This window comes from Elephantulus edwardii, unplaced genomic scaffold (assembly GCF_000299155.1).
Source record: "Elephantulus edwardii isolate Elephantulus edwardi_28Jun2011 unplaced genomic scaffold, EleEdw1.0 scaffold00063, whole genome shotgun sequence".
Taxonomy (NCBI): Eukaryota; Metazoa; Chordata; class Mammalia; order Macroscelidea; family Macroscelididae; genus Elephantulus; species Elephantulus edwardii.
Window position 1 is genome coordinate 4111044 of NW_006399813.1, and position 15006 is coordinate 4126049.

At 41.2% G+C, this 15006-nt stretch overlaps 1 pseudogene; it reads left to right on the top strand.

Moving 5' to 3' along the window:
- The first annotated feature begins 7906 nt into the window (after window positions 1-7906).
- LOC102875530 lies at window positions 7907-8384 on the top strand (annotated as a pseudogene).
- The last annotated feature ends 6622 nt before the right edge of the window (window positions 8385-15006 follow it).

Consider the following 15006-nt stretch of genomic DNA (forward strand, 5'->3'; position numbering starts at 1 on the left):
GACAGTGCAAGAGAGGAAGCCTACTAATGAGATGGACTGATTCGGTGACTGGGGTAATGGGGATAGGTGTGTTGGAGACAGTAAGATTGACAAGTGATAGGGCAGGGTTTAGGGCTGTTGTATGTAGGGTCACTATGAGTTGCTAGCAACTTGGCACATAACAACAACAATGACATAAAAATCTGAGAATAACAAGCCTGAGAATCAGCTAGAGAATCTGAGTCCGATCTTGACTGTGTTGCTTGCCTACTTTGTAATCTTGCGTTACTCCTTGGAGCCTCAGTAACTTCATCTGCACAGTGGAGCTGTTAACAATGCTAACCACAAGGGGTTGTGAAGATGAAATCACAGAGCACGTAAAAGAGTTAACACGTGGTCTGTGGCACGACCTTAGTGTTGGTTCTTGTGGCAGCATCTCTGATCCGTGGTGATTTTATATATAAGCAAACAAAATGGTGCTCTGTGTTACACCATCTTCACCATTGTTGGTGCGTTTAAGTTCATGGTCATGGCAACTATGTCAATCCATCTCATGTAAGGTTTCTTCCATTCTTCTTGACCCTCTTTATCAAACATCATGTCCTTTTCTAGCAATTGATTATTCCTGACCACATGCCCAACGTAAGCAAGCTGAAGTCTTGTTTCTAAGGAACATTCTACTTGTATTTCTGATGTTGGCAGGTCATAGTACATCCAATACGCTTTACTGCCACCACTATTAAATACACTAGTTCTTCTTCTTCATGTTTAAATTTTCATGTGCATATGAGGCTTGGGTCAGCACCTTAGTCATCCAAAAGTCATCTTGGTTTTTCAAACTTTGAGAAAGTCTTTATAGCAGGTTTGCCCAATCAATGGGAGTATTTGCTTTCTTGACTGCTGATTAACCAATTGGTGTTGATTGTTATTCTAAGTAGAATGGAATTACTGACAACTTCAATTTCTTTTCCATGTATCACGATGGTTTTATTCCCCCTCCACTTGGTACGTGTGATTTATACTGAAGGTTCTAGTCCTTGACCTTCACCAATAAGGACTTCGTCTTTATTTTTGGAAAGCATGATTGTGTCATCTGCATAGCACAGATTGTTAATGAGTCTCCCTCTGGTCCTGATGTCTTGTTCTACTCCATGTAGTCCAGCTTTATGGATTGCTTTCTCAGCATACAAATTGAATAAGGAAGGTTAAAGGATACAACCTTGATGCACCAGTTTGAACCATGCATGAACCCTTGCTTTGTTATAACTACTGCTTCTTGATTCATGAGTATAATTAAGTTGCTCAGAAATTCTCATTCTTTGCAATGATACCCATAATTTGTTATGATCCATGTAATTGAATGCCTTCACGTAGTTGACAAAAATCTTTCTGGTATTCTCTGTTTTGAGCCAAGGTCCATCTGATAATAGCAGTGACACACCCCATTCTACATCTTCATCTGAATAGATGTGCTTAGTAAATGTTTTCTTTTCTATGCATAATAATTATTCAGAGACTATACTTTCAGGGATAAAAAATAATTATTCCTATTCAGGTTATCAATTTCTCTAAAGAGGAATGTGTTTCCAAGAATATTTTGCTTTTAAGAAATTCTCTACATGAAGGTTTATTAACTCAAAGAGTAAAGGGTTTATAAAACAGAATTGCTAAATGCATCCTATTTAATTATACATCAAATATCATTACAGGGCTGAATATTTCAGTAGTGGCATTTCTGGCTGTTAGGATGCAGGAAACCTGGGGAGGAAAAACAATCAATTGAAAGGAATTTGGTACAATCCCAAACAATGATAACCTTTGTTTTACTGCCAAGTAGAAGAACAGGTTTTCCAAAACTATTTTAGAGTAACTGACCTAGAAATTTCCAGAAGGCGTAAATGGAGTTCTGCCACAATTAAATTTTTCTTTTTGGTTTTTATTGTTATCTGAGTGAAAGTTTACAAAACAAATTGGTTTTACCCTCAATGACTTACATACATTTTGTTTTGTGGCTTTAATTGCAATATTCACGATGTAATTGCACTTCTCCTATTTTACCCTTATAATTTTCCTTGTCAGTAATTCTTTCATGCAGCTACTTCCTGTGTTGTGAGCTTTATCCTTAGGAAAACATTGCTCTTTTGACCTTATATGGTTGGCTCTACGGTGAGTACCTCTCTGGTGTTGCTCACCTTGTCACTCACTCACTCATTGCTCTGGAGCTGGAACTGACTCATAGCTGATGTTCCAGCAGGTTTTCAGAGGTTGTCAAATGCAAGAGAGATTATTCATCTTTCTTCCAAAGAGTTTCTGCTGGATTCAAACCCATGCCTTTGAGTTGGCAGAACAACTCCTTACCCACTACGCCACCAGAGCTCCTTGGTCACTTTAGAGACCTGTCTACTTTTTGGCTGAATGTTGAGCCATGAAGGGCGAGTTCAGTTCTAAGATCCAAGGGTGACGATACATAATACATTTTTTCCCATCACTAAGACTATTGTTGTTGTTACTGCTATTGTTATGTTCCATTAAATCACCTGTGACTCATAGGAACCCTATATACAATAGCTCTGAACTCTGCTCTATCCTGACCCAGTCTCACTGACTCCAACACACTTTCCCGCATTACCCCAATTACTGAATCAAAGCACCTCATCAAGTGTCTTCCTCTCTTGCACTGTCTCTCTACCCATCCAAACATAATGTCTTTCTCCAAGGACTGGTCCCTCTTGGCAACATGCCCAAAGTATGTGAGCTGGAGCTTTAAAATCCTTGCCTCCAAGGAGCAGCTTGGTTTCACCTCCTCCAGGACAGACCTATTAGTTCTCTTAGCAGTGCACAGTATGTTCAATACTCTTCTCCAGTACCACAACTCAAAGGCATCTATTCTTTTTCTGCCATCTTTAATTATTGTCCAGCTCTCCGATGCATAGCAAGTAATTGCAAAGATTATGGTTTTGATCAGGCACACCTTAGTCTCTAGACTGACATCATTGCTCTTCAGTACTCTGAAGAGGTCCCTGACATCAGACTGCCCCAACGCATTCCGTCTTTTTATTTCCTTACTGCTTGTGCTTAAGAGTGTTGATTGTGGAACCAAGCAAGCTGAAATTGCTAAAATTTCAAGACTAGAAAAATAATGCTTTTCAAAATGGAAATGGTTTTTGTCTTTTATCTACTAAGCATTGGTATTATGATCTAAGTGATGATGTGGATGGCATAAGATAGGATAGGACAAGACTTAGATCTATTGTTCATAAAGTCACTATGAATCATAATCAACTCAGTGGCACCTAACCGTAGCAACAAAAATAACACATGATCTAAAAGTTTCGGTTTAATTTTAGACTGTTTCAAAGTAAGACCTTGCTTTAAATTATATTCTTATCTGACTGGGTTTGTCCTAGCTTGAGGAAAATGGATCAATTATAACCCACTAGTATCCTTTTCTATGCCAATATTGGTTTGATAGAGGGATCTAAAAGATTCTGAAGCCTTAGTTCTCAAAAATATTCAATTGGCTTAGTTCTGAATCTCTCCACAAGTGCCACACACAATGCCTGATTCAGAAAGAATGTTCAATACCTGCTGGTTGAAAGAAAATATTTCTTTCCTTCATCCCCTTGCTCTCTCACAAATCTAGCACTGTAGGCAACTGGTTTGACGGAAGCGAGGGGTGGGATTCTGAAACAAGGAAGGATGAAGCCATCCTGGTCCCAAGAATGTCACCAAATTGCAGACGTGAGACCTTCCACCTGACAAGGTGCACAGAAACTTCTAAGAGCCTAGAAAACAGGCCCTGGAGCAATGCTGAGCCATCAGCCTGTGGGCTTCCTGTCACGCTCAGCTAGGAGACACTGATTTAGGATGCTTCTAAAGTAGGGCTTAGACCTTCATGCAGGCGTGATTCCTAAAGAGGAGACACATATTTTTTTGTACAGTATGAAATTTTTCTGTCTGGGTGGCAGTGGGTGAAACCAGGTCTCTCCTTGGAGACTGGATTTTGAAGCTCCATTTCTCAAACACTTTGGGCACATGGCCAGGAGGGACCAGTTCTTGGAGAAGGACATCTTGATCTTGCTTGGCAGGGTGGAGGGACAGCACAGGAAAGGAAGACCCCAGATGAGACTGATTGACACAGTGACTGGGGTAATGGGGGTGGTTTTGTCAGAGACAGTGAAACTGGTTTAGGATAGGGCAGGTTTCAAAGCTATTGCATATGAGTTGCAGACAACTCAAAGGCACATAACAACAACATCAAATTTTTCCAGTTATGTGAATCAAGGGAAAATTAAGTTGTCACTGTTGTTGTGGTTAGGTGCTGTCAAGTCGTCTCTGACTCATAAAACCAGCCCTGACTTGTGCCAGCCTCATGAACTAAGCTATGGCTGCAGTCACTGTGTTAATCCATCTTGTTGAGGATCCTCCTTTCCCATGTTGACTGTCTGTTTTTCTAAGCATGATTCACTAAATGTAATGCACCATAAAACAAATGTCAAAGAAAAGTTTCAAGAGTACCATACCATGATCTAAAACTTATGGTTACTTTTTAGTGCCCCATTCTCTTTCTCTCTCTCTCTCTTCCTCTCTCTCATTGTCTTTGACTGGAACTGACTCATAGCTGCCCCTCCATTGAGTTTCTGAGGCTGTAAAACTGCAAGGGAGGAAACCATGAGAAGGACTTGGCCATGGATTAGCAGCTCCCCATGGACTAGGCCACCAGCACACCCCTCTCCATCTTTATACACTGTGTATGCAGACCTTATCTATGCAGTTTACATCACCTTTGATTCTCACAGCCGCCCTAGTAAGATGGATATTTTTATCACTGGTTTTAGACACAGTTTAAGTAATTTGTTTAAACCTATTTCTTTAATAAGGCAGCTTTGTGACGCCAAAGCCGTCATTCTTCTACTCTACATAATGTTGTTGTTGCTTTGTGCCATTGAGGAAGAATCGACTCATAGCTGACCCTCCAGTGGGTTTTCAGAGACAGTTAATCACAAAAGAGGAGATTGTCTATGCTTCTCCCATGGAACAGCTTGTGGATTTGAACCACTGGCCTTTGGGATCGCATAACTGCTTCTTACCACTATTTCATCAAATTCCCACACCCTCCATAATACTGTGTTTAAAGTTTTTCATTTACTACTGTTTTAAGACGTTTCATAGACTCACACAAACACACACACACACACACATATATTTATACAGAAATGTCTATGGGTACATCCTATAGCAATATCTTTTCATTACAGCACAACATTCCATTACATTATTATATCATTGTTATTCATCTGCTCATTATACTTGGACACATAGGCTGTGCAGGTTTTTCAATATTATAAACAGTGTTGCTTGCATATTTTGTTGTTGTTGCTGCTGCTATTCATGTCATTTGTTTTATTCTTATGAATTATATCCTAGAAATTCATTCCCTGGGGGTATTACTGGGTGAAATGGTACAAACATTTATGTGGTTCCAGCTATATATGACTACATCACCCCCTGAAAGGATTAATAAGGCACCACATCTTGAAAGAAAGTACTATCTTTCAGCAACAGCCTGGGAGAGGTGTCTTCACCAATGAAAACAGCCCTTTGTCCCTATGCTTGGATGTGCCCCAGGGCCCTCTAGACTCCCTGGAAATGATTTATGACCAAAGTATGCATAATCCAGAATAAGATCTCACATGGGTGGGTGTGATTCCCTCTTCCCAAGAGAGACTCTCCTGATGAAGCTGTCTTTTTCTCTTTGAAGTCATAAGATCAGCAGAAGGTTTTTCAATCAACTGACACTTCCCTCTTGTTTCAGACAGCAGCCCTCCATTCCGGTGTCAGGAAAAGGCGTGGGAGGTGGTTGTAAGAAATAAAGACTAGATGTCAGCCCTTGTTTTGTCACGCTAAAATGTTAAAACTGCTGCGAAAGAGTGGCAATCAACTATGCCAAGGAGAGTAAGTCCCTGGAATCAGAGCTGAAAACCATCTGAGGGACTGACTGTCAGGCTTGAGTAGGAATCAGAATAAGAACCCAGAGATAACTTGATGACGGTGACTTTGAGCTGTTCAGTCTTGCTCCCATTTCAGTGGTGTGCTCTGGTGTTGTCCGTAGGAAGTGCACTGCTAATCCACAGGCTTCATCTCTCCGGTGGATGGAATCTACCAGCAGCTCTGAGAAAGGTGGGAAGTCTCCTCTGGTGTAATTAAAAGTTTTGGAAACACAGTGGAGGCACAACTGTGAGTCGGATCTGACTTGATAGCAATGAGTTCACTGATGCTGCTGTGGAAAGTACCCAGTCAGCCGTGTGAACCCCCAACCACTCTGTGGGTGGCAGCAGTCACTGTTATAAAGATTTATCTCTGTGGAAGTCCTATGGGCAGTTCTAGTCCATCCTACAGGACCTCCAGGAGTCAGAATAGACTCAGTAGTAGCAAGGTTGAGCAGAGGGGTGAGAATGGGCAGGGTCACACAATCTGATGGGTGGAGGGTAAAGGAAATGGGAAAGATCCAATGTGGAAATCAATGTATATGAATTTTGTAACTAAACCAGTATAAAATAAAAATTTATTTAAAAAAATAGTGGCAGGGTTTTTGTTTGGGGGTGGTCTTAGTATCTTACATGGCAAAAGTGCATTAAGTTTAAGAATGACATCAGTCACATGGTACGCAATAGGTACTCAAGTGATGTCACCCTCAAGTTGACTCTGACGCAGGGTGGCCCCATATGTGCAGAGTGGAACTGCTCCATAGCATTTCCAAGGCTGTTCCCTATTAGAAGCAAGATCACCAGGTTTGTCTACTGAGGCATATTTGGGTGAATTCACACAGCTCATCTTTTCATTAGTATTAAGTGTTTGTGAGGTTGCATCTCTTAGGGACTCTACTCTAGAAATGATTACTACTAACTAACGTAGTTGCTATAAAACAGCCTAGAAAACTGTAGGCATTATAGGAAAAGTATGGACATTGAAGGCAGCAAGCAGAAGTGGCTTGAAATCTTGGTTCTAGCCCTTTGTAGCCAGGTCACTGTGGCCAAGTATTAATCTCCTTTGAGCCTTAGCTCTCTTATCTGTAAAAAGGGGGCTAAGATATTTATCTTCAAAGCTTATTTTACAGACTAAATTGAATGTATTTTAAGCATATGATAAATAATAAATGAGAGTGATTATCAAATTCACAAACCAATCAACAAATGTGACTAGCTAAGTCTTCCCCTACATCAGTGAGTGGTTTTCAAATTTCAATGCACATAGAAATCACTAGGGATACATGTTTCAAATGTAATCCAGCATTGTGCTTCTATCAGCAGTGATGGGACTCAGAATCTGCATGTATAACTAAATTCCAGAGTTGCTGGTAGTCCATGAACCAGACTTTAAGAAACAGTCTTAGAGTCTCAAAGACTAAAATGAAAACTAGTTTCCATCACTAATACATCATAAAGATCTCAGGGGGCCTAACCCGTGGGGAGTTGTGCCATGAATTCAAAGATGGTGCCTCCCTGGTGGTTATAATCCATCCCTGGCTCCTTGGAAGAAAGACAGGCAATCTCCTCTTGTGCTGTTTACCCCTTTTGCCTCCAAAACCCCACTGGCTGAGCGTCTAAGAGTCTGTTCTAACTTGACAGCAATGAGTACTAATAATAATGTCATTCAAACGCTATAGCATGTGAAGGTAAAATTAAAGAGATGCAAGTAGTGAATGATTCCATTTTCAAGGTGCCTTTATAGTTCTTATTTACATAAAAGTAGCAGAACCATCCCAAAGCAACATTTTATCTGATGGAGAAGAGACGGAGATTGTTAACAGTTACAGTTTGCTTAGCTCCACAATCAACACTCTTAGGACCAGCAGCCATGAAATCAAAAGACGAATTGCAGTCTTCGTCATCTTCTCCATCTTCTCGGTTCCCCTGAAGTTGCAGCCATGAAGGTCAAGCTGTGCGGTTCCAGCTGGTACAAAATCTACCCTGGGCATGGGAGGTGCTATGCCAGGACCAATGAGAAGGTGTTCCAGTTTCTTAATGCAAAATGTGAGTGGGCTTTCCTTTCCAGAAAGAATCCACGGCTGATAAAATGGACTGTCCTCTACAGAAGGAAGCACAAAAAAGGGCCAGTTGGAAGAAATTTAAAAAAAAAAAAAAAGAACCTGCCGTGCAGTCATATTCCAAAGGGCCATCACCGGTGCATCTCTTGCTGATATAATGGCCAAGAGGAATCAAAAGCCTGAAGTTAGAAAGGCTCAGTGAGAACAGGCTATCAAGGCTGCCGAAGCAAAAAAGGCTAAACAAGCATCTAAAAAGACTGCAATGGCTGCTACTAACGCTCCCACGAAAGCAGCACCTAAACAAAAAATTGTGAAGCCTGTGAAAGTTTCTGCTCCCCAAGTTGGTGGAAAATGCTAAGTTGGCACATGAGACTTTAATAAAGATTCAGTTAAAACTCTTAAAAAAAAAGATTAATTGCATTGGGTAAATCTAGTGTCAAGGACTTCTCCAGAGTACTAAGAAGCAACAATGTCAGTATAGAGACTAAGGTGTGCCTGATCCAGGCCATGGTCTTCACAATTAGTTGCCTTTGAGTTGTGGTGCTGGAGAAGAGTCTTGAACATAGTAGGGGTCACCAAGAGAACAATTAAGTCTGTCTTGGAGAGGGTGAAGCCAAGTTTCCCCTTGGGTTGCAGGCGACTCGATGGCACATAACAACAACAACAACAACATTCATGAAATGGATAAGTATGTATAAACATTTCTTCTTTGGAGTCATGTTGGTCCCTCTCTTACAGAGCTCTTTCTCCTCTGGACTCTGTGGCAAATAAGATCAGCAACTATTTCTTTTCTAAGTTTTGGCAGATGTTGTTATATGCCATCGACTCGATGATGACTCATAATGACCATATGAACAATGGCTCTGAACCTTGTGTTATCCTGAGCCAACCTCACTGTCTCTGACACAATTGACTCCATTGTCCCAGTCACTGTGTCAATCCATCTAGCCAGGATCTTCCTTTCCTGCACTGACCCTCCACCCTTCCAAGCATGATGTCCTTCTCCAAGGACTGGTCACTCTGGGCAATACGCCTAAAGTATATGAGATAGAGCTTCAAAATCCTTGCCTCCAAGGGGCAAACTGGTTTTACCCTCTCCAGGACGGACCTGTTTGTTCTTTTGGCAGTTCATGATATGTTCAATACTCTTCTCCAACACCACAACTCAAAAGTATCAATAATTCTTCTGTCATCCTTAGTCATTATCCAGCTCTCTGATGCATAGAAAGTAATTGAGAAGACTATGACCTGGATCAGGTGCACCCTAGTTTTTACATAGACATTGTTGCTCTCTAGCAGTCTGGAGAAGTCATTGGCAGTAGATTTTTCCAATACAACTCACCTTTTGATTTTCTGACGTCTGGTGCCAAGAGTAATGATTGTGGATCCAAGCAAGAGGAAATCATTAACAACCTGAATTCTCTCCCCATCTATCATAATACTGCCTACTGGCCTGGCGGAGAATGAAGATCTTTGTTTTCTTGACATTGAGGTACAATCCATGTGGTCTATGACTTTCTGCAGCAAATGCTTCAAGTTCTCCTTAGTTTTGGTAGGAAAGGTTGTGTCATCTGCATAATTCAGGTTGTTGATGAAGTCTTCCTCCAATCCTGATGCCATATTCTTCATAGAGATCAACCTCCTGAGTGATCTGTTCTGCATACAGACTGAAAAGGTATGGAGAAAGGCCACATCCCTGACACACTCCTATTGTGATGTTGAACCATGCAGTATTCCCTTGATCTGTTCAGACAACATCTTCCTGGTCTAGGTATAGGTTTCACATAAGCACAATCAAGTGTTCTGGGATTCCCATTCTTCTCAACATTAGCCACAATTTGCTGTGATTCACACTGACAAATGTGTCTGCATAGTCAATAAAACACAAATAGACATCCTTCTTGTACTTTCTACATCCAATTATGATCCATTTGTCATCAGCAATAATTTCCCTAGTACTACAAACTCTTCTAAATCCAGCTTGTATTTCTGTCAATTCTCTGTCAATATCCTGGTCTAGTCATTTTAGGGCCTGCAGGTACGTGGAGCCAGGCCAGGTTGGAAGCCATGTGGAGTTGCAGCACCCATACCCAGCACCCAGTTACACTTTGGGGATCCTGGAGGCCCATTCTTTGCTGGGGAGCACTCAGATTGTGATCAGGAGAGACTTGAGGCTGAGCCATCACATTAGGAGTTAGGCCTCACAGGTGTTGGTGGGGAGGGAGGAGGTGTGGAAGAGCAATGCAGGATTGCCAAATTTCTCTGTCAGTTTTTGTATTGGGAAGTTGCTTTGCATGTTGATATTCTTAGTAGCTTAGATACATGTGTGTTTGCTTGTCTGTCATTAGCTCTTTTAGGTATAGCACTGGCCTGTCAGAGGCTGTAATAAACAGAGCTCCCAAATTAAGACAGACTAGGAAGGAGGATTGGCCATCCACTTCTGAAATAACAAGCCTTAGAAAACCCTATGAACAATAGAGCACACTTAGACTCCTAGACTATTAGATATAACAACGGAGAATGAGTCTTCATATTGGAAAATTTAAAAAATGAGGAATAGTTGGCAGACATTACCATTTAAAGATTGTGTTGTTATTTTACATTTTGTGTCTCAGTTCCCTAACAGAACTTTAAGTCCTAAGGCAGGAACCAAAGTCTTGTCTTCATCCTCCACAAGCCATTTGTAAAGCCTATATACAGATTGTGTGTCAAAAACATATTGAAAATGAATGTAAAGAAATTTAGCTGTGGACTAATACTCATTGAAAAGCCCTCCACAACCTGCGCGACTTACAATTAACCATGAAAAGGCAAAGCACTAGTCTTCTGGGCCATTGAACTGCCTGAGTTCAGTTCTCAGGCCCACAGAAATCTGGAACTTCCCTAAACCTCTTTTCTAATTCATAGCGTGAGAACAGTACTTACTTTGCAGAGGTATTTGAGGGGATAAAATAAGAGAGCGTTCACAAGTTTCCCAGCAAAGTGCCTCACACATTGTGATTCTCTTTAAATGGTAGCTGCTTACTTTTATATTATAGCTGAATACCACATGGAAAAATAGATGGAATTGCCACAGATACTTATCTTCAGATGGAAAAGAATAAGTTGATGATTCTCTCTGACCAAAACTGTGTTGTTTTGTTTGTGGGTTTTTGAGGCTTTTTTAGGTCTATCATTTTCAGCTTTAAGTGACAGACTGTCCAGAGGTTTGTATGGATTCCCTATAGAGATGGGAAAAGACACAAAGCAGCCATTTTCCAAGTCCCCAGGCCTTCACGCAGAACAGTACAATCGGGGTTTAAGTTTACGCTTTACAAACCCTCTCTGTTCAGGGCCATGATTATGACTGTGATTTTTCTTCTGTTGCTGTGGAGCTATAAGCGCCCAGATTGAGGCCCATGCACGCCTCCTATCTGAAATGAGGAGCAGGGACGTTCAGCTTTTCATGCTAAGAGACTCAATGTGCCCAGGGCTAAAGCAGACACCCGATCTACTGTGCACATTTGAGGGATACCGAGAAAGAAGTGATCATAAAAGTGTCAAATAGGTTTTCTTCTTTTTCGAAAGTACTGTCAGAGAATCTGTGCTATCAAGGAAAAGATGCAACATATACATAAATCCAGTAATTACAACTTGAATTAAAAAAATGGAAATAAGGTGACTAGTGGTTAAATAAACCACGATATAGTCACTTGATTAAATGTCAAACAACCATTTAAAACAGTTATTTCCCACTGTCTTAGAGTCAATTCTAATTCATAATGATCCTGTGTGTTTGTTGTTGTTGCATGCCGTTGAGTTGGAACTGACCCATATCTGACCCTCCAGGGGGTTTTCAGAGGTAGTTAATCACATACAAGGAGAATGCCCACCCTTCTCTCTTGGAGCAGCTGGTGGATTTAAACCATGTGCCTTTGAGGTTGTAGCACAGCTTTTTACCACTAGGCCACTAAATACCATTGACCCTATAGGACTGAATAAATCTTCCCTATAGGGTTTTCAAGGCAGACATTTTTCAATTTTAATTCTCCTGAATGGCAGCTGGTATATTAAAAAAGGGGAACTTTTGTTCAGCAGCTAAAGACTTTAGTCACTGCAATACCAGTGCTCCTAAAATGATTCTTTGTGGTTGCTGTTGTTGTTTTGTGCCACTGAGTTGGAACTGACTCATAGCTGACTCTCCAGTAGGTTTTCAGAGGCTATAAATCACACAGGAGAAGATTGCCCATCTTTCCCTCTCAAAGCAGTTTGTGGATCCTAACCACTTCTCCTTTGGGTTGGCAGCAAACTCCTTGTCCACTACATTATGCAGAGCTCTCTAAAATGATTATTTAGATATGTGGAGATACAAGTAAGTAATGGCAGAAGAATTGACGTCTTTGAGCAGTGGTGCTAGAGTACTGAATATCTCATCCCATGGATTGCCAAAAGAGCAAACAGCTATGTCTCGGACAAAGTGCGCAGTCAGAGTGCTCCTTGGAGGCAGGCATGACAAAGCTTTACCTCACAGACTTTGGGCACGTTTCAGAGAGAGGCTGTTCCTTGGAGAGGGACAAAATGCTTGGAAAGGTGAAGGATCAAGAGAGGAAGACCCTCAATCAGGTGGACTGACACAGTGAATGCAGCAATGGGCTCAAGTGTGTTAAAGATTATGAGGATGGCACAGAATAGGACAGGATTCAGGTCTGTTCATAGATCATAGATCTGTTGCTACAAGTTGCACTCGACTCAACGGCATATAACAATAACATGTGGAAATGCTTCTAAGTAAATTTTAAGTTTTTTAAAAGGATGAAATTTGTTTGATTACTATTCTGATTTTTAACTTCTACTTGTCCCTGAACCATTATGAATGAAAAAAAACAACACTCTGACTAGTTAAAGGAGAATGAAAAGACTTCTCATAAATAGAAGCATTGTTTTTGTTTGATGTTCTTTTCTCTTACACATATTCTGAGTTTTTTTATATCTTCTTTGAAAAAGCTGTATTAATTAAAAAACATCCTTGCTGAAGATTATCCAAAAATGACTGGAACAGTACATCGGCAGAGAACTGTCAGAAGTCCACTCTGGGCTTAGAAGGGGTTGTGGTACTAGGGATATTGTAGCTAATGTTAGATGGATATTGGCTGAAAGCAGGGAGTACCAGAGGAATGTCTATCTGTGTTTCATTGATTATGCAAAGGCGTTTGACTGTGTGGACCATAACAAACTGTGGCTGACTCTGAGAGGAGCGGGAATCCCAGAACACTTGATCGTGCTAATGCGAAACTTATACTTGGACCAAGAGGCAGTCATCAGAACAGAGCAAGGAAACACTGCATGGTTCAAAATTGGGAAGGGTGTTCGCCAGGGATGTGTCCTGTCTCCATACCTTTTTAACCTGTATGCAGAACAGATCATCCGGGAGGCTGGGCTCTATGAGGAGAAATGTGGCGTAAGAATTGGTGGAAGATCTATCAACAATCTGCGTTATGCAGATGACACAACCCTGCTTGCTGAAACTGAGGAGGACCTGAAGTGCTTGCTGCTGAGGGTCAGGGACTGCAGCCTTCAATATAGATTGAGGATCAAAAATTCTCACCACTGGTCCAATTGGCAGCATCAGGATGGATGGTGAAGAGTTTGAGATTGTTCACAGCTTTAGTCTGCTTGGCTCCACAATCAACACTCTTGGCACCAGGAGCCAGGAAATTAAAAGACGTATTGTGATGGGAAAGTCTGCTGTTAGAGACCTCTCTAAAGTACTCAAGAGCAACAATGTGTCTCTGGAGACTAAGGTGCGTCTGGTACAGGCCATGATCTTTGCAATCATTTGTTATGCGTCAGAGAGCTGGACAATGACCAGGGAGGATAGAAGGAGAATTGATGCTTTAGAGCTTTGGTGTTGGAGAAGAGTGATGAGAGTGCCATGGACTGCTAAGAAAACAAACAGATTCATCCTGGAGAGTGTTAAACCGGGCTGATCCTTGGAGGCAAGGATTCTGAGGCTTCGTCTGACATACTTTGGTCATGTTGTAAGGAGGGACCGGTCCTTGGAGAGGGACATCATGCTTGGGAGGGTGGAGGGCAGGGGAGCAGGAAGGGAAGGCCCTCTGAGAGATGGATTGATTCGGTGACTGGGGCAATCAGGATGAGTGTGTCAGAGACAATGAGATTGGCACAGGACAGAGTTTAGAGCTGTTGTACATAAGGTCGCTTTGAGTTGCAAGCGACTCGATGGCACATAATAACAACAACCTTTAAACATAGTCCAACTAACGTCTGTCATTGTCAGAGAAGAAAAGTTAATTTTTACCCAGGCACAGAAGCAGTTGAAAAATCCTCCAGAGGGGCTGAGAAAAATGCCCTCATTTCCTACCTGATATGCTACCTCCATTCTCTCCTGTTATAGTAGACAATATGTATGCTGGGGAGTAATAGCGTATGTTTCCCAATAAGACATGAAACCGTATTGAGAAAGTTCTGTGTTAGTTACTGACTGAAATCACTGACAGTCACCTCTTAGGGAAAACAGATTAGGAGGCTCAGCACTTTCTCCAGCCCGGAGATGAAATAGAGCCTCCCTGGTTCTCCTCCAGCCTCTTACAATAGCCAATAAAAACCCTCTTTTTAGGTGGTGGGATTGTGACGTCATCAACAAAACTGGCCAATCTCCCTGAGGATTATTTGCATAGTTCACTCCTCCTACTAATTCTAAGGAATTCTGTTGTAAGGAGAGCATTGGGCTGAATCGGAACTCTCCAACAGAACCGGAAGAAAGTTATGTTAACAAAGGAATATTTGTAATGATGTTGGTATCAAAACACAAAGATGAAATTTATTTTATCTAGCTCCTCTAAAGAAACGTTTAACTTTCAAGTGCTCAATGTTAAAACTTAAAATAGCTCTTTGACAATTACCTATCCACTTAATGTTTAAGATTTTAAAAAGAGAAATTATGCAGAGTAGGCAATCTCATTTTCTTAAATAATCTGCAA